General features: G+C 40.5%; 1 protein-coding gene and 1 pseudogene across 2 annotated transcripts in view; one reads left to right on the top strand and one right to left on the bottom strand.

Moving 5' to 3' along the window:
• Positions 1–18,781, top strand: part of UBE2E1 (ubiquitin conjugating enzyme E2 E1) — a 79,525-nt gene that overhangs the window by 6,147 nt on the left and 54,597 nt on the right. The gene's annotated exons all lie outside the window — the stretch shown is intronic.
• On the bottom strand, positions 9,770–11,196 carry LOC118003059 (annotated as a pseudogene).

Genomic DNA, 18,781 nt, shown 5'->3' with positions numbered 1-18,781 from the left:
GGGTGTGCTTTTTTTTATTTCCTCAAAATTGCTTCATACTGCATACATGTGTTTCAGTTTCAAAGCAATTTGATTCCAGCTTTTTGGAGTGCTTGCCAATCACTTTATTTAGAGTAACTTTTGCTACTGTTGAGGCAAGGTGGAAGACTTGGATTTTATTAAGTCAACAGTGAAGTGAGGAAGGACTTAATATGTTGTAATAGAGCCATTTATTTAAGGGAGATTAATTCAAATCTATTACTCCCATAATTTGAAAATTAGGTACAACATTTAACCTAATTCTCAGTTCTCAGGATTAGTATTGGAATGGGATGTGACATTTCAGAAGTGTCCTAAACTTAGAAGTTACGAAGAAGAAAATATTCAGGGGCCATGCATAGAATTTAAAATAAGCATGTGGAAATATTCAAGTTGAAAAACTAAATGAAATATTTTATTTATTAACACTGAAGTTTCTAAGGTGTGGTTAATGGGTTAAATGGAAACTTTAATATTGCCATTTTGGTTACATACGTTCTTACTGTTGGTCAGGTGTGGGGTATTCTTTGGTAAAATTTTGTCCTGTTTTGTAAGGGAAGTCATTGTGAGTTTGAAATGCTCTTATATTATTGCTTGTAACTGAACCACTTAATTATTCTTAAGGATTTCTCTCATGGCTTTTAAGAATCTTTTTATACTATTGAGAAAGTGGAGAAATAGGCAAGGGCTAGTAGGGCTGTGACATTTTATTTTTTTATTTTAGTGGAATCATTGTTCAGATAGGAGCTTATAGCTTCCCCTGGTTGGTTGTGTTGAATCCTTGGGCATTCCCCATGGTAGGTGCGTGCTGTGTAGTTACTGCTCCTGTTTGGTATCGTGTCTCTTCCAGTGTGCTTCTTGTGAGTTCAGATTTTAGCTGATGAAATTATAAAGTTTTTAAAGCATGTTTCAGAACTTACAACCTCTCAGTATCAAAACCTAATGGTTTTCTTGCAAATACGTGCAATCAGTTTTAAAATTGTAAACACCTTGAAGGTTTTTATGGGATTAATAACTTAAAAAATAGGAAGAGTACACTTCAGTTTCATACCATTTGAGCTGAGTTCGTATGTGAGAGATTTGTGCTGCTGAACACGTAGAACTTCTATCCTTGGAAAACGCTCCTCATTACCCCCTCAAGGTGAAACCTGCGAATGTTCCGGGGCTTGGGTGAAGCACCAAACTGGATGGCTATTGGGTGGTTGGTTGTGGGGAGACAAACTGTGATGTACTCAAACGTTTTGAAAAAAAATTTCTTAAATTTCAGAGAAAACGCTAGGCATCTTTAATTTGCAAGAGAATGTATATTATGGTGAGTTTTAAGAATAAACATTGCTTTGGGGCGCCTGGGTGGCTGCCTCTGTCTTCCGGATCAGGGGTCATGATCTCAGAGTCCTGGGATTGAGCCCCATGTCAGGCTCCCTGCTCAGCGGGGGGCCTGCTTCTCCTGCTGCTGCTGCCGCCCCTCCCCCCACTCGTGCTCTCCATCTCTCTCTCTCTCTCTCTCTCTCTCTCTCTCTCATAAAATCTTAAAAAAAAAAGTGCTTTATTTTCTGAAAGCATTTTTCAGTATGGCTGCTTAGGTAATATGAATTACAGTTTCTACTTTGTGTTGGCTTACTAGCATTACTGACTAAGTGTCATATAGTAGTCCTAGTATTCAGCTAACTTAAATTTGGTTTTGTGTTTTTGTGTTGGTACCTTATGGGATTGAATTATTAAATATTTTAACGTACATTATTTGAGATGGAAGAGGATAATTTGGGGATACTTTTTGAAGTTAAAAAATGTATGGATTAAGTGACATATTGAATGTGTGCATGTTTGTTTTTAGTAAATTTTTCTGTTACTCAGCATGAGAGCTCCATAGTTTGGTCCTTCTGAAATTGTAATTTCATCAACTATAAATTCTATTTTGAATGAGTTAAACAATTGACTTTGAATTAATGTATCTTATGTATTAATCCTTTATAAGACTGCCTTTTTTCAATCAGTATTCAGCCTGTGGTTTTAAATTTAAACGTGTTACTTTATTAAAATATAGCATTTGGCACAAGGTAACCTCTCAATACACAGTTGATTATTGCAAATCAGTAGAAGAATTGCTTCTCTTGAAGGTGCACTGCTTGCATTCCAGTAATTTTAGCACTTTACTTGGCAAACTTCAAAGTTACTGAACTTAAACTTGTGTGAAATGCAATTGCTAAATATGTTATAATGTGTGAGCACATAAAGTTGAATCGTCAGTGTTGAATATTGTGTTGAGTAGGTTCGGGTGTTGTTGTTTTGTTTTTTAAGAATGGAGTGCAGATGATCTTCAGTGACCAGGTCAGAAGTTTTTTAAGTGAATATTTTAAAATTTTTCTATATTGCCACATAAATCAAATTCTTTGGTATCTAACTATTTGGTTGTGTGTATATATGCAGATGAAATAATAGTCTCCCAACTCATGTACTATGCATTTGGTTAGACTTTTTCCTTCTGTTTTGGCTGCTTAGGAAAAAAAATACTGTCTTAACTACTGTAATGATTTTCTAAAGCATGCCCTATCCTGGATTGTAAAATTATGCATTTTATTTAAGTTTTTTAAAATTTTATTTAAGTAAAATTATGCCTTTTAGATAGCTGATGTGCTCTGGGCCACTAGAGTCAGTTTTGCACCTGTTAGGCTCAAGCTTTGCTAAATTGACTAGTTATAGCTATATAACTAATCTGTAGACATAAGTGTCTATAGACAGTATGTCTGTATGTAATAAATGACATTTTCCCAAGTGCTTTAAACTTCAGAATTTACCTAAGGGATTACTAGTATTTTGAGTAAACTATTCATACAGCAACTTGAAATCTAAAAGTTCAGATTTTTTTGGAGTTACTATTTTAGGATAAAATGTCTTTGAGAAGTCATTAAACATTTCAAGCACGGTGGAGAATAATAAAAATAAATTCTTGTTGGGGGCACCTGGGTGGCTCAGTTGGTTAAGCAACTGCCTTCGGCTCAGGTCATGATCCTGGAGTCCCGGGATTGAGTCCCACATCGGGCTCCCTGCTCAGCAGGGAGTCTGCTTCTCCCTCTGACCCTCCCCCCTCTCATGCTCTCTGTCTCTCATTGTCTCTCTCGCAAATAAATAAATAAAATCTTTAAAAAAAAAATAAATTCTTGTTTTATATGACTTTATTATATTTAATGATTATTTTTGTGTTTCTTAAACGTGTAAAGGCCACTAAGTAAATGCGTTTTATTTTTCTGTAAAAACTATGTAATCAGATATAGTTGGTCTTAAAGCTTTACAGCTAAATCTTACCTTTTTTTTTTTTTTTTAAGATTTATTTTGAGAGAGAGCGAGCATGTGCGCAAGCGTGAGCAGGGTAGGGGGGCAGGGAGGGAGAGAATCTCAAACAGACTCCCTGCTGAGTTCAGAGCTGGACATGGGGCTCGATCTTACCACTCCGAGATCATGACCTGAGCCAAAACACTACCAAGAGTTGGATGCTCAACTGACTGAGCCACCCAGGCGCCCCAGCTAAATCTTACCTTTTTTAAAGATAATTTAAAGGCTAAAGTGAAGAACATTTTAAAAATGTAATGCATTTGTTGTAGAAGTTAAAATTTTTTAACCTTTTTCTCATTTACTAAAAGGGCCGACTATCTGATTTGCCTTACTCAGTATTGTAAAATTCAAATGAGATTATAGAGTTTTCTGTATGTGTTAGATGTTGGTATTATTAGATTTGCCCATTTAGCTCCTTTTAATAGCTCATATTTTTTTTTTAACTAACATATTGCCTCTTATTGCTTGTATTTTATTTTATTTTATTTATTTATTTATTTATTTATTTATTAAGGTTTTATTTATGTATTTGACAGAGAGAGACACAGCAAGAGAGGGAACCCAAGCAGGGGGAGTGAGAGAGGGTGAAGCAGGCTTCCCGCGGAGCGGGGAACCCGATGCGGGGCTCGATTCCAGGACCCTGGGATCATGACCTGAGCCGAAGGCAGACGCTTAACGACTGAGCCACCCAGGCTCCCCTTATTGCTTGTATTTTAAATACAGTTTTAAGCTATTATACAATAATCTGAGTGAGTGTTTTTGAAAAGTTGAAATGTAGGGGCGCCTGGGTGGCTCAGTTGTTAAGCGTCTGTCTTCGGCTCAGGTCATGATCCCAGGGTCCTGGGATCAAGCCCCACATCGGGCTCCCCGCTCTGCGGGAAGCCTGCTTCACCCTCTCTCACTCTCCCTGCTTGTGTTCCTGCTCTCGCGCTCTCTCTCTGTCAAATAAATAAAATTAAAAAAAAAAAAAAAAAAAAAAGGAAAAGTTGAGATGTAGAAATTGTGCTGTAAAAAGCAAAAAATCCCCCTCATGATCTCTTCTGATCCTGCTCCTTTGCACAGAGATGCTCCTAATATGGAGCTAACTTGTGCTTTGTGTGTATCCTTGAAGATAGTTTCTGTGAATGTACATTGTTGTATTTTTCTGGTTTTATAAAATCTGGAATTGGTGGTAATAATAATGAGATGTCAATTTAGAAATCCCAGGCTGCTAACCTTGAAAGGAAAAGAGGTCCTTTCCTTGCAATAGTAAAGGCCTATACATCTTGTCCAAGTTTAGCTTGCTTTGAATGGTTGTTTGGGTATAAGAAATGCGTTTAACAGAAGTCCTTTACAAAATCCTATATCTTACCTGAAAAAAACCCTTTTAATGTGTTTTTCATCCATCTGATGTTACTAAATGCATTAAAGATAAAAATGTGACTTCAGGATCTAAACACTGTTGAGTTTCATAATAATTTTCATTTGGAATGTTACCAGTGCAGTGTGCTTGCTTTTATGTGTGTAGAGGAAGTGTTGAAAAACAGCGAGAATCGGGAGCCTGGAGTGTCAGCACAAAGTAGCCCCCAAACGAGGGTCAGGTTCCTGGAAATTAGATCATCACCTAGGGCCTGAATGGATAGGAAGGAAGGAAATCTATCCAGAAATGAATTGCTTACTAAATGAGTAGGAACTCTTGTGACTGTTTTGTTTACCAAAAGACCATGTGTCTGGATTGTAAAACTGTACTGCTATTGTCTTTCAGAAAGCTAAACAGAATTACCATATGACCCAGCAGTTACACTCCTAGGTATATACCCAAAAGGATTGAAAACAGGGAGTCGAACAGATTCTTATCAGTGTTCATAGTTGTTCATAATAGCCCCAAAGAGGAAACAACCCAAGTATCCATCAACAGATGAGTGAATAAACAAAATGTGATATTTACAATGGAATATTATTTAGCCGTGAAAGGGAATGAAGTTCTGATACATGCTACAATATGAGTGAATCTTGAAAATGTTAGGGATGCCTGGGTGGCTCAGTCGGTTAAGCGTCTGCCTTTGGCTAAGGTCATGATCCCAGGGTCCTGGGATCGAGTCCCATGTCAGGCTCCCTGCTTGGCGGGAAGCCTGCTTTCTTCCTCTGCCTCTGCCTGCCACTCCCCCTACTTGTGCTCTCTCTCTCTGACAAATAAATAAAATCTTAAAAAAAAAAAAAATGTTATACTAAGTAAAATAAGCCAGACACAGAAGGACAAATACTGTGATTCCAGTTGCATTGAAATACGTAGAATAGGTAAATTCATAGAGACAGAGGATTAGAGGTTTTCAGGACTGGGGGAAGGGAGAATGGGGGGGTTATTTCTTAATGGGTAAATAGGTAAATTCATAGAGACAGAGGATTAGAGGTTTTCAGGACTGGGGGAGGGGAGAATGGGGGGTTATTTCTTAATGGGTACAGAGTTTCTGTTTGGAGTGATTAAAATTTTGGAAGTAGTGGTGATGGTTGTACAACATTGTGAATGACATTGAATTTTACACTTAAAATGGTAAAAATAGCAAATTTTACATATTTTACCATTAAAAAAGTTAGGAAAAACCCCCCATACCATTTTTTTTTTAAGATTTTTTTTAATCTAGAGCTCTCAAGCACACGGTGGGGGAGGGGCAGAGAGGGAGGGAGAAGCAGGCTCCCTGATGAGCGGGGAGCCTGTTCAGGGCTCCATCCCAAGACCTGGAGACCACGACCTGAGCCCAAGGCAGAGGCTTAACTGACTAAGCCACCCAGTCGCCCCCCCGCCCATTGTTTAAATGTTAACAGTATTTTGAGGAAAGATTCTTATAGCTTACAAGGCCACATTTCACAGTTCTCATAGACTTTGTAAAGGATACTAATATTAAATTCTTGTCACAAACCTTGAGTCCCCGTTACACATGAAAACTGACTGCCTTGAAGGAGTTCATTGTCTAGTAAGGGTGGTGAGAAATGCATGTACAGATCTTGAATAGTCCTTGGAAACATGAATGTTATTTGTAAAGTGAATAGTCCTTGGAAACATGAATGTTATTTGTAAAGTAATAAAGGCACATTACATGTTATGAAGGTTCAGAGCAGTGAGAGATTGCTTTGACCTGGGTGTGAGGAGTAGTGTCTGGAGCACTTAGATATCTGGGAAGGCTTCCTGGAGGAAATGAGAAGTGGAGTGGGAAGAGTAGCACAGGAAAGGTCAGGAGGACACTATTAGGTAAGAGTGAATAAACCTATGGCCTGAGTGGGAGAATAAGCAGTAAGAGATAAAGGTTGTGTTCTTCAGTGTCAGGCTGAGGCTTTGAATTTTGTTATATAGTTGTTGGAGAATCATTGAAACCCTTTTGAGCTGAAGTCTAATTCAGTTAGAACTGAGTATCTGGATAGAGACAAAGCAAGGGTTGAGCGGAGTTGGGTGGGAAGCAGGAGACTTGGAGAGAACTGCAGTAGTCCAGGCGGGAGGCCAGGTGGGCCTGGGGACAGGTGGCATCCATCAAAGTGGAGAGGAGAGAGAGGTGGAAAGCAGTGGAATCTAGAGAACTTGGCCACTGATTTAGAGATATAGGACTTGAAAGGACTGTCAGGTTCTTTGGGTATTGGGGAAGATGGTGGTGCCATTAACAGAAATCACTAAGGCCGGAAGAACAACTCGTTTGAGGGAGCAGAGGGGTTAGATAGATCCTCTTTCCAAGGTTTAATTATTTGTTTTGTTGACCATATACAGTGCTTAACGTATTGCTGCCATGTAGCAGGCTCAGTAAATATTTTGTAGTTTTTTTTTTTTTTTTTTTTTGAGGGAGACCGGGGAGGAGGAGGGAGAGAGCATGTGAGCCTGGGAAGGGTTGCAGAGGGAGGAGAAGTAGACTCTCTGCTGAGCAAGGAGCCGGATGCGGGACTTGATCCCAGGACCCTGAGATGATGACTTGAGCCAAAGTCAGACGCATAACCAACTGAGCCACCCAGGCACCCCAGTATTTGCAGTTTGATTATATATTTTATTGTTAATCAGTCATTGAACTCTCCACGTGTACCTAATCTAATTTTAGATTTGTTTAGACAAATGTATTATAAAGTCCTTAAAAGGCAGAGACCATGACTTTTCTCCTTGATTCTGACCCTACATGGTTTTTCCCCCAATTTTTTTAGTTTGAAGAATTTCAAAGCTATGGAAAAGTTGAAATGACACGCATCCTTCTCTCAGCTGTTAAAACTTCACCATATATAATATATATTCAAGGAATTGCTGTATGCTCATGACTTTTTTCTTTTTTTTCTTTTTTTTTTAAAGGTTTTATTACTTGATAGAGACACAGCGAGAGAGGGAACACAAGCAGGGGGAGTGGGAGAGGGAGAAGCAGGCTTCCCGCGGAGCAGAGAGCCCGATGCGATGTGGGGCTCAATCCCAGGACCCTGGGATCACGACCTGAGCCGAAGGCAGATGCTTAATGACTGAGCCACCCAGGCGCCCCCCGCTCATGACTTTTTCTTGAAACATATGCAAGTGATTATGGATTGCTTTTTCTTTTATCTATATTTTGCAGGACCATTTGAAAGTGTGCTGCAGGCATCATGACACATCTGTGTGTTTAGGTTACATGCATTGCATCTGAGGGGGCTAGCAGGGATGCTGAGGCTGGACCTGGCTTTGGGGGAGGTACACATTAGATTTAAAAGTTTGGATGATGGCTGAAGGACTCCTAATCGCCAAGGGGAAGAGGTGAATTGAGAATTGTGCTCTGAGGAATGTCTACACAGGAAGTGTGGGGGAAATAACGACCTGGAGAAAAAAGCAGAGTAGAAGGAGAGCTGCAAGTCTTATGGGAGGTCAAGGAAATTTTTTTGTTGGCCTTTAAAGTGTAGAATTAAGAGTGTGCTCTGTAGGCTGAGAGGAAGAAGCAAGTAGAAAAAAAGTGAAAATGCGAGGGAGGAAGATACTGTAATGTTTTAAAACATGATTTTAAAGAAGGTGATAGAATATGGAACTGAGGTCATAAGTGGAGAACGTATATTTAGAAAGGCTGGAAGCCTGGAACTTTATGATGGAGTGACAGTTTCTAAAGGATTGGAAGCATTTTTCGTCCTTGAATAATACTCCAGCTACTTGTATTGAACAAAAAGAAGCAGTATCTGTCCCCATTGCTATTTGGTTTGTTCTTTCTGGTAGATTGTAAGTTCCTTGAGAGCAGGGATTACGTCTTTGCCATTCCTACCTTGTCCAAGAAAGAGAAGATAAACAGTACATATTTGTTAAATTAAAACACAGACACAAAAACCTAATTTGAGTCTGATGGCTTAATGGAATGTCTTCATTACCCTCTTCAGAAAATAATGGAAAGAGCTGGGGAAATTGCTGTCACATTTTACAGCTGTCTGTTGCTGGCAGTCTTTCTGACTTGGCACCCAAGCAGTTTTGGCAATTTTCACCTTCTCGGAATCACAGAGGAGCTCTGGACTGCAGTGTGATAGAAAAGACGGGATCAGTGCTTTAGGCTAGATTGAGAAGATTGTATAAAGAAAATACCAGTACCTTTGATCACCATGTTTTGACTTGATAAGATTACTGTTTGCCAACAAGTGAGAGTGGGTTTAGGGGTGCTAAGTAAATTGGACTTCCTAGCGATGTTCCCCCAAATCCTAAGGCTATTCCAGATAGTTAACGTTATAGATGCTGGCACCCGCCTGAGACATCTGACACATTCCCCATCATCAGTGGAGTGAAACAGGGTTTCATAATAAGCCCATTCTTATTCAGCCTCTCTTATGCAGCCATGCTGTAAAGTCAAACAAAAGACCTAGTAAATGGTCTCAGAATATGCCTCTGATCCTCTGGGAAACTTCTTACTCTATAGGCTAAGAAGCTCATCAGAGCCCTTTGCTGAAAAATTGTAATCCAGGAATTGCTGTATGCTCCTGGCCTTCTTGAAACCTATATGCAAGTGATTATGGATTGCTTTGTAGGATCCGCTCTGCACTACATAGGTGATAAACCTGTGGAAGGCCAAGGTAATGTCTCAGCCCAGTCAAGAAAATCCTAAGAAGCCAACAGTTTTCATATGCAGAACGTAATTGAAAGTTGTCACTGGGTTTTGTTACCTGGGGCAGCATACTGTTCACTAATATGTCAATTAACAAAGTAGTCAAAAACTTGAATTCTCTCTGCTTTCTAAAGAACCTGAATATGACAAAGGGCAAGGCCAGGCCAAAATAAAGGGACTATATTATCAAGCTCTTAAATAGCATTTAACATTGCATTTGCCACAGGTGTTACATCTGACTTGATTCTAGTACTGAGTTATGTCAGTATTAAATTTTAAATATTAATAATTAATGGGGAGTCTCAGTAGGGTCTACTAGCATTGAAATGATGGTCATTATGTGTAATACCAGGACATTGAGTATTTGTATCTATTTAATAGATGGAAAATTGATGTGGGGTGGATCCTGATAAGTTCTGTAGAAAAAGGAAGGCATAGAAGCACATTTTCAAATAGTAATGGATAGAGCAGCTTGGAAGGATTTTACTTAGAGAAAAGTTTTAGGGACCCCTGGGTGGCTCAGTCATCAAGCGTCTGACTTGTACTCTGGTCATGATCTCAGGGTCCTGGGATTGAGCCCCTTGATGGGCTCAGCGCTCAGCAGGGAGTCTGCTTCTGCCTCCCCCTCTGCCCTTCCTCCCATGTGTATGTGCGCGCGTGCGCACGTGCTTTCTCTCTCTCTCAAAATCTTTTCTAGTCTCCCAGGGAAAGAAGGGGTTGAGAGGATACTATATCACAAGGACCCTGGTGAACTCAGCACTGGAGCTACCCACGGCTTAGTTTTCTACCAAGTTTGGAAAGTACTGATTTTCCTCGTCCTGGTCCTGGCCCTGCTCCCACACTCAGCCTCCAGTTTTCAGAAGTCATCCAGTTCCCAGAAGGTCTGCTTCCTTTACCTCCCTAGCATTTTTACTCAGGGGAGAAGGCCACTTACCCTGTCATGGTGTCAGCGTTCTGGGGGAGTTGTCATCCTGCAGGATGGTGAGGAGAGATCTTCATAGGACCTTGCCGTTTATTTACCATCCATCTATTGTGCTTTAGAACCTAAAGATTGGGGAGTCTCAGGTTCGTTCTTTCTTTTCTTTTTTTTTTTTTTTAAAGATTTTCTTTATTTATTTGACAAAGAGAGAAAGAGGGAAAGCACAAGTAGGCAGGGAGGCAAGCAGAGGGTGAGGGAGAAGCAGGCTCCCCGCAGAGCAGGGAGCCCGATCCCAGAACCCTGGGATCATGACCTGAGCCAAAGGCAGACGCTTAACGACTGAGCCACCCAGGCGCCCCCTCAGGTTCTTTCTTAAGGGCTTGTTCAAGCCCTGGCTAGTCACAGGGGTTTCTGAGGGCTGTCCTGCTTCCTCCTTGGAGAACACCTGCTTGGAGGGGAGCTCAGTCTGGCTCTAGGGTGGCATCTGGTTCTCAGGGGAAAACTAGGTATCCAGAGGCATGTCCAATTCAGAAGATGAAGTTGTCTCTAAGGGCAGAACAGGCTCTCGGGGGGAGATTCGATTTGGGGCCTTCGGTCTCAAATACTGCACTCAGCTGTTCACCAGTGGGCTTGGGGGGCTCTCTGCTGCTGGTCTGCACAGGTGTCCATGCAGTGCCAAGGGTAGAAGAGCGGGGGTCTGAGTCTTGGATCTGATTAGGACCCCCCAGCTGCTCCTCTGCTGGTAGGTTTGGCTGTGGAGAGCTCTCCACTGGGATGGGAGTGTGCAGGATGCTGGCAATAGGTAAACAGGGTTCCGCCACTTGGGCCACAAGCTTGTGCAGTGGAGGCTGCTGGAGTGACTGGGGTCCTCTTGGCTGAGCCCATCTCACCCAGGAGGACTCAGGTGGGGCAGGGCCCAGCCTGGGGTAAGGAGAAAGGTGCCCGGCCCCAATTCCTCTTTTGGGTGCACAGCAGCTCGAGCCTCAACTCCCCACGCTGAGTTTCAAACCTCCCTGGAACTTGAATTCTAGTAGGCAATATAGACAGTAACCAGGTAGAAGATTAGGTAACTACAAGTTGTTTCAGCTAGTAAGAGAAATTAACAGTGCAGTGATGGAGAGTAATTGGGGTAAGGAAATTACTTGGAGAAGGCTTAAAAAGACATTTAGGCAAAGACCTGACAGATGAGAAGGAAGGAGAGAACCTTGTGAAAAATACAAGAAGAACATTCCAGAGTGAGGGAAGCACAGACACGGAGGCCCTGAGGTGGGGAGTAGTACCATGTGATGCAGAGTCATGTAAACTAGAGTTTGGATTTCATTCTAAGAACACTGGAAGGCCATTCAACGTTTTGCAGCAAGGAAGTGACATTGTTTCAGTAGTGATTTAAAAGTCTTTTTCTACCTTCCTTGCTATGTGGAAGATAGCTGGGAGGAAGGCACGAGTGGAAGAAGGGAAACCAGAAAGGGGGGTATTGCTGTGTTCCAAGCAGCTGGTGATGGCAGTTAGGATTAAGATGGTGGCAGTGGACATGGGGTTAGAATACCTGTACCTGTTGATGGATTGCATGTGGGAGGTAAGAAAAAGGACCAAGAATGGCTCCAAATTTCTGTGGTCTTAGCAATTAGGTAGATGATTGGCCATGTTTTACTGATAGGAACAAGACTGGAATAGGACCACTATTCCAGTGTATATGTGTTTTGGCTTGAGCGCAGCATAGAAAATGAGTCCTTTGTGGATATGTTAGGCTTTATTTTTTATTTTTTTAAAAGATTTTATTTATTTGACAGAGAGCACAAGCAGGGGGAGTGGCAGGCAGAAGGAGAGGGAGAAGCAGACTCCCTGCTGAGCAGGGAGCCCAATGCGGGACTCGATCCCAGGACCCCGGGATCATGACCTGAACCGAAGGCAGACGCTTAACCGACTGAGCCACCCAGGTGCCCCATGTTAGGCTTTAGATGGATACCAATGAGGCATCCAAATGAAGGTGTCAAATAGAAAATAGAAGTTAGATACAGGAATGGAGCACAGGGGAGTATTTTAGACTCAAGTTATACTCATAAGCTTGAGATACATATACATTTGGGAAACACCACTATATAGAGGCTCTTGTCTGGGGAATCCCTCAAGCTCATCAAGAGAAGAAAGGTGTAGTGAGAAGAGGGTCCAGGATGCAGACTTGAACCTCTAGTTTAGAGGTTGTATAGTCTGAAGGAGAAGCCAGCAAAGGGGACTGAGAGAGAGAAGGAAAATCAAGAGAGTAATGTCCGAAAGCAGCAAGTGGAAAGCGTTTTGAGGTAGAGTGGTTATGAGTGCTGAAATAACACGGTGAGGTCGGGAGAGACCAGCAAGTAACCATTGGATTTTACAGATCTACTGTAGAAGAAGTGATGCAAAAGAGGGGTTGATTTCAAGACAGAAAAGATGTTTGTATTACTCTGTCCAATTAGAAGATTTCATTGTGTTTATCCAGGGGAGATGATTTAGTATTACCAGATTTTTACACTTTAGGGCAGAACTCTTAACATTGTGTAATTATTTTTCTTGGGGGGGGGGAGGTGTCTCTCTTTTTAGTGGATTCCCGAAGGATTTGGGAGGGTTTCCTCCTCCCCTACCCCCCACTAGAGAAAATTAACTTCTGCTTTACTAGATTCAAGTGCTTTGTGATCTTTATGGATATTATGTAAGTAGTGCCAGGTTCACATATCACATCTTGATGAATCCCTTTAGCAGGGCTTATTTTGTAAATACTAGGGAATGGATAAATTGGAAAATCAGTAAATTGCTGATGCCATCTTTAAATTTTTTTTATATGCTTTGATTTGTATTGATCTTTTTTACTTTTCACACTTGGGGATGCATGAGAATGAGTATGTGCTTTTAATACAGTGTAAATTATTCATCATATTCAATTTTTTTCATCCTTTTAAGATTGGCTATTAAGTTCAAACTACATTGAACTTACCTGGAGTTCTTAAAGCATCATCATATCAGCATCATCCTTCTAATCATCTACCAGTCACATTTTATTGTTTCATATTATCCAGGTACTCTTGGTACTCTGTAACATGATAATTAAGATTGTCCCTTCTTCTGAGATTGGTCTTCCCAAGACACATACTTGTAAATTACACACAGTAAGCCAGGGGACAATAGGACACCTAGAGTCATTGTTTAATGTGGGTAATAGTTTCATATAAAAAAATGTCGCATGATGCAAATGTTTATATTAGTATTTCCCAGCAGAGCGGTATGTGTACATAATAGCTTGTGTGTAAAAATTCAGGTGCCAGAGTCCCATTCAAATTTGGGTTTGGGGGACTTGGGGCATGTGATTCGCAAACATCCTGAGTGATCTAGGTCTGATGTCTTTTTATCCACGTCACCACAAAAGTTATCAATCAGGTACTTTTTTTTTAAAAGATTTTATTTATTTGAGAGAGCAGAGAATAAGCAGGTAGAAGGGCAGAGGGAGAAGCAGACTCCCCATGAAGCAGGGACCCCGATGCGAGACTCGATCCCAGGACTTTGGGATCATGACCTGAGCCAAAGGCGGGCGCTCAACCAACTGAGCCACACAGGTACCCTCAGGTACTTTACAACATTTTTAGTCTCAAAAACATGGTATAGTTCATTGACATTAATTTTGTTTAAAAGTGGGTTCTTTGAGTTATTGATATTTTTCACATTTTCAAATCATTAGAGGTTATCTTCTAGTATGCCTTTATAGTATATGAGTATTTGGAGGAGAAATTATTTGTGGTATCTCTTATCCAAATAACTGACAAATTTCTAAATTAAAATTGATGACATAGAGACATGGTTTTTACTTGTTTTTTTTTTGTTGTTTTTTCTTGAATAAACAAATTGATTTAGTAAAGGTTGATTATGTTTTATGGAACTCTTAGTACATCAGAATGTCATGTGGAGTGTGATCAAGTGCTGTTCACTGCTAGGCAATACTAGATGTGAAAGTTGGCTAATAGCATATATAAAAGGAAGAGTTTATTTGCAGTTTTTTTTAAATTTAAATTCAGTTAATTAACATAAAACGTTGTTATTGGTTTCAGAGGTAGAGGTCAGAGATTCATCAGTCTTACACCCAATGCTCATTACATCATGTGCCCTCCTTAATGTCCATCACACAGTTACCCCATCCCCCCCACCCCACTCCCCTCCAACAACCCTCAGTTTGTTTCCTATGATTAAAAGTCTCTTATGGTTTGTCTCCCTCTCTGATTTCGTATTATTTTATTTTTTCTTCTCTTCCCCTATGATCCTGTTTTGTTTCTTAAATTCCACATATGAGTAAGAATATATGATAATTGTCTTTGACTGACTGACCTCGCTTAGCATAATACCCTCTAGTTCCATCCACGTTGCAAATGGAAGATTTCTTTTTTTTGTTGGCTCAGTAGTATTCCATTGTGTGTGTGTGTGTGTGTGTGTGTATACGTACGTACATATATATGTATACCACATCTTCTTTATCCATTCATCTGGGCTCTTTCCATAGTTTGGCTATTGTGGACATAGCTGCTATAAACATTGGGGTACACATGCCCCTTCGGATCACTACATTTGTATCCTTGGGGTAAATACCCAGTCGTGCATTTGCTCGACTCATAGGGTCATAGGGTCATAGGGTAGCTCTATTTTCAACTTTTTGAGGAACCCCCATACTGTTTTCCAGAGTGGCTGCACCAGCTTGCATTCCCACCAACAGTGTAGGAGGGTTCCCTTTCTCCGCATCCTTGCCAACATCTGTCGTTTTCCTGACTTGTTAATTTTAGCCATTCTGACTGGTGTGAGGTGGTATCTCATTGTGGTTTTGATTTGTATTTCCCTGATGCCGAGTGTTGTTGAGCACTTTTTCATGTGTCTGTTGGCCATTTGGATGAGACATGATTTTTATTTGTATAATAGGAAGCTTCAGGCTCAGATCCTGGTGCTGGAGGTCACTGGGTGAGATGAAAGTGGCCAGATTGTGTGCCTTCGGTAGGTTAGTGACTCAGACGTTCTTATAAAGGGTTCTGGGAGCATTGAGGGTAGAATTAAGACATTTTCAGGATTGGGAGACATCCTTAAGCTTCAGAGTATTAGTTGGAATCACAACAGTATTAGGCATTGATACCATGTGGAGCCACAAGTATTTGGCTCCATAGGAAATTTGCTCCCCAAATAAATTTCTCCTACTACACATAATCCTCTATGGGAATACATCTCAGTTTTTCAAGGTAATTTATTGGAATTGGCTTTATAAAATATTATTTTGTAGTAGACTTTGCTAGAACACATTTATCCTAAAGAAAAGGAGATGTTGAATTGGTATACATCAAAGACTCTAAAAGAAAACATTTGTTTTATAACAAGCACCCAGGAGGATATTTTTATAAACATGAAAGATAACTTTCTCTAACCTAAGTATTTCAAAACAAATGTATGTTAAGTGATTATAGTAATGTGTGAGCAGAGACTAGCAGTAAAGATAGCAATATAATATATTACTTAATAGTATATGATACTTCTTTGACCTTGGTCCTTTTTCTGAGTTATTGTGTCTGTGAAAGTCCTCAGAACACATAGCTTCAGTTTTCAGCTAGACTGGTAGCCTCCCCAGAAAATGTTTCTTCTTTGTAGCTTAGTATTCTGAGATTTTTGCACATCTGAAGTGTTTATTACATAGTAAACATTGTCAAGTGATATGGACCAATCCTAAAATAAACCATATGTTGAGGACACAATTCTTGTTAGAACTGTAGTTTGAAATTGATTTCTGTTCTGTCTGGCCGTACTGCTAGATTCTGTGTAGATGCAGGGGTTTCTACTATGACTTTTAATATAGCTGTTCTACATTTATATATATATATATTGGGGGAAGATTCTGTATTATAGTACCTGCAAATTAAAACACATGATTGTGAGGGGTGCTTGGGTAGCTCAGTCAGTTAAATGTTCAACTCTTGATTTCAGCTCAGGTTCATGATCTCAGGGTTGTGGGATTGAGTCCCATGTTGGGCTTTGCCTGGGTGTGGAGCCTGCTTAAGGTTCTTTCTCTGCCCTCCCCCCACTCTAAAAAATAAAAGACATGATTGTGGAAAAAAAGTAAAAAGTTATTAAGATCTCGGAGCCTAGAGGCACCTGAGTGGCTCAGTCGGTTGAGCATCCAACTTTTGATCTTAGCTCTGGTCTTGATCTCAAGGTCGTGAGTTCAGGCCCCGAGTTGGGCTCCACACTGGGCATAGAGCCTACTTAATTAAAAAAAAAAAAAAAAAGATCTTGGAGCCCAAATTAATGTGTACAGTGGGAATTTTGTAGCTAAAAGGACTGGCTGCTCCCTCATCTGTGCTCTTCTTTGTGTCCTAATTATTACATGGTATGTATTGATAAATGAATTTCTATCCATTCTCCCTTCTGTTGCCAGATGACTGCTGTGTTCTTCTTTTTCCAGAGCCACTCCTGAAACCTTTCTACATGGTTTTTTGTTCCAGTCCAACTCTCACTGCTTTCCAAAGATATACACTCCCCAGCCTTTTTAGAAAGCAGTCATCTTAAGGTTCTGAAGCTTCTCTGATCTCTGGCAAGCCTCGACCCACTGTAGTGCATGGCTTGAGGACGATAACATTTGCACATTGTCATTTAACCTGGAGGTGCATAAAGAGAAATGCTATCTTGTTTTTTAACGGGCTAAGTCAAATCTCAGGATACCTAATGACATTACTGCAGGCTTAATTTGCATTTTCCTTTCTGGTTGAAATCTTTGTCAGTTCGCTCTTGCATTTCTGGCTTTCTCACACCCTGGTGTGCTCCGTCCCCTTATTGTACCTTCTACAAAAAAAGGGTGAGCCACTTGGGTGCAGTTTTCTCATCAGTTTCTTCTGGACATGCTCACTTGAGTAAAAAAAAGAAAAAAAAAAAACCAGTTTGTAGACACTTGACTTTTTGAGGGAAGAGATACAGTTGTGTGCATCCAGACTATATGTATGAATTGTTACTGGCCTAACTTTGAAGGTGTGATTCATTCCCTAACAGGTATTTACCAGGCCTTGTAGAGTAATAATTAGGTTCCTCGAATGAGTTTTTAAAATATATAACCTACTGAACGCACATCATTTGCATCATGACAATTGTCTGTACTAATAACAGTTTTTTGTTTGTTCCAGTTAAATCTTAGTACTAGTTTTGCCAAGTGTATTGAGGCCTGGAAGGGTTATTAGTGACTCAGCTGGGGTGGGCGGGGCAGTCTCCTACTTGCTCCATCTGTGTTGTCTGCCTGTTCTGCTGTGAGCCAGGCTGAGCAGTACACATCACTGAGCACACTGCCAGTACTTTGGTCTCTGCCTGACCTGGCCTTTTCCATTGTATGGCCCTTTGACTTTAAGGTATAGCTGTAACCAGCCACTCCTCACCGTATTCACTTGCTCATTCTAACAATTATTGGACTTTTCCTATAGAGCAGTAAAAAAAGACAGTATCCCTGCCCTTATGGAGCTTACACTCACATGGAGGGAGGGACAATTTAAAAATGTACAGAAGTAATTTTGGGTAATAATACTAAGAAATTGGGACGCCTGGCTGGCTCAGTCGGTTAAGCGTCTGCCTTCAGCTCAGGTCATGATCCCGGGGTCCTGGGATCGAGTCCCACATTGGATTCCTTGCTCAGTGAGGAGCCGCCTCCTCCCTCTGCCTGCCGTTCCCCCTGCTTGTGCACGCATGCACTCTCTCTCTCTCTCTGACAAATAAAATCTTAAAAACATACTAAGAAAACAGGGTAATGGCATAGTGAGTGACTGGGTCGGTTGGGTCATTGTTATAGGCCATTTTAGGGAGATGGCTGTGAATGATGACAAGGACGTAGGCATGAGAAGGGCATTTTAGGCAGAAAGACAACAAACAGGTGCTATATGGGGAAGGCCAGCATGACTGGCCATTGTGAATGAGGATGAGAGCGGTAGGAGATGAGGTGTAGGCAGAAGTCAGATTTTATTTCAGTAGAAAGCCATTGGAGGGCTTTAAGTAGAGGAATGATATATACCACCACACTCAGCCTATACTTGAAGAATAAAATTCTCATAAAATTTCCAACTCATAAAAAAAGAGTTTTTGGAGATATTCTTTGTATCTTTATATTTTTTTAAATTAATGAACAGATTTACTGACATTTTCTTATATAGCATTTCTGTTATGTTTAGATGTAATTGATATATCTGTTACCCCTATTATTTCTAGATAACTGTATCTATTACATCTAGAAATTTCATAAAAATTAGAGACATGCTACCCAAAATTTGTGTCTAAACCTATGAAGGGAAGGATAACAGTCCTCAGCTTGTCTTGACATAATGGTTGGGTGAAAGTATGGATGCTTTGTAATGGGTATATAGCATTCAGAGCCAACAAAAACAACTTGTTAGTTGTCTTTATAATCCCCTTGCCTGGCTTCCTCACTGTCCAGTTGAAGTGAAGATAG

This window comes from Mirounga leonina, unplaced genomic scaffold (assembly GCF_011800145.1).
Source record: "Mirounga leonina isolate KUSES-001 unplaced genomic scaffold, KU_Mleo_1.0 Mir_115, whole genome shotgun sequence".
Taxonomy (NCBI): Eukaryota; Metazoa; Chordata; class Mammalia; order Carnivora; family Phocidae; genus Mirounga; species Mirounga leonina.
Note: the sequence above shows the minus strand (reverse complement) of the source record. Positions and strands in the feature narration are given on the sequence as shown.